This window comes from Octopus bimaculoides, chromosome 1 (assembly GCF_001194135.2).
Source record: "Octopus bimaculoides isolate UCB-OBI-ISO-001 chromosome 1, ASM119413v2, whole genome shotgun sequence".
NCBI classification, from domain to species: Eukaryota; Metazoa; Mollusca; class Cephalopoda; order Octopoda; family Octopodidae; genus Octopus; species Octopus bimaculoides.
Genome location: NC_068981.1, coordinates 17,673,955 through 17,674,921, shown reverse-complemented (window position 1 = coordinate 17,674,921; position 967 = coordinate 17,673,955).

The following is a 967-nucleotide window of genomic DNA, read 5'->3' as shown; positions in this document are numbered from 1 at the left end:
GATCCATGTGGTTGGGAAACAAACTTCTTACCACGGCCATGCCTGCACCTGTATATATATATATATATATATATATACACACACATATACAGGGTAGGTGTAAAGTAAGTAGGCATTAAAAACTGGTAATAAAATCCATATTCTTTTTACAAATTTATTGAAACAAATGATACATGTTCTTCATTACATGGAAAAATATAAGTAAATCTTCATATTTCAACGTAAGCACTGGTAGTGTCAAACAGTTTCCTCAAACTGCCAAGGATGGAATGAACAACCTTCTGAAAGATATCATCTGGGATATCATTGAGAATCTCCTGAATCCATGTCTCCAAGTCCTCCAGTGTGTGATCGGTATTATAACATCCCAGCCTTGTCACTCCAGAAGATGTTTACAAACAATTCAGGCCAATCTTTGTACCCACCTAGCATTAACTCTCCATATTCCATTCTGCGGCCACAGTCTTCAGGTTTTAGGTCCAGCACATAATGGGGTTTCCACAGACGAAAATTCAATTCTTTATGCAACACCATATGTATTGTGTGTCTTGTTAGTCCACTTTCATCAGCTGCTTGGTGTGTTGATTTTTATGGGCTGCAATCAAACATCTCCTGCACTGTTGCCACATTCCCCACTGATTGGGATGTCTCTGGGCGGCCACTTCTTGCATCGTTCACAGAGCCCATGGTCATCAGCTTTGCATGACAACTTTTTATTGTCTCCAGATAGAGTGTTGTATGCTTACCTTTCCATGCACGCCACCATCTCCGAACCAAAACAATGGAATTCCACACTTCATAGCATGCTGCTATCTTAGCTCGCTCCTGAACAGTCAAGCGATCAGCCATCTGGGAAATAAGAAAATAAAAAATCTCCATTAGTGTTGCCTGTTTAAAAAATGTTTTCGTCATAACTTCAATGATACTAAAAATTCTATAAGCAATTTATAATACCTAGTTACTTTCC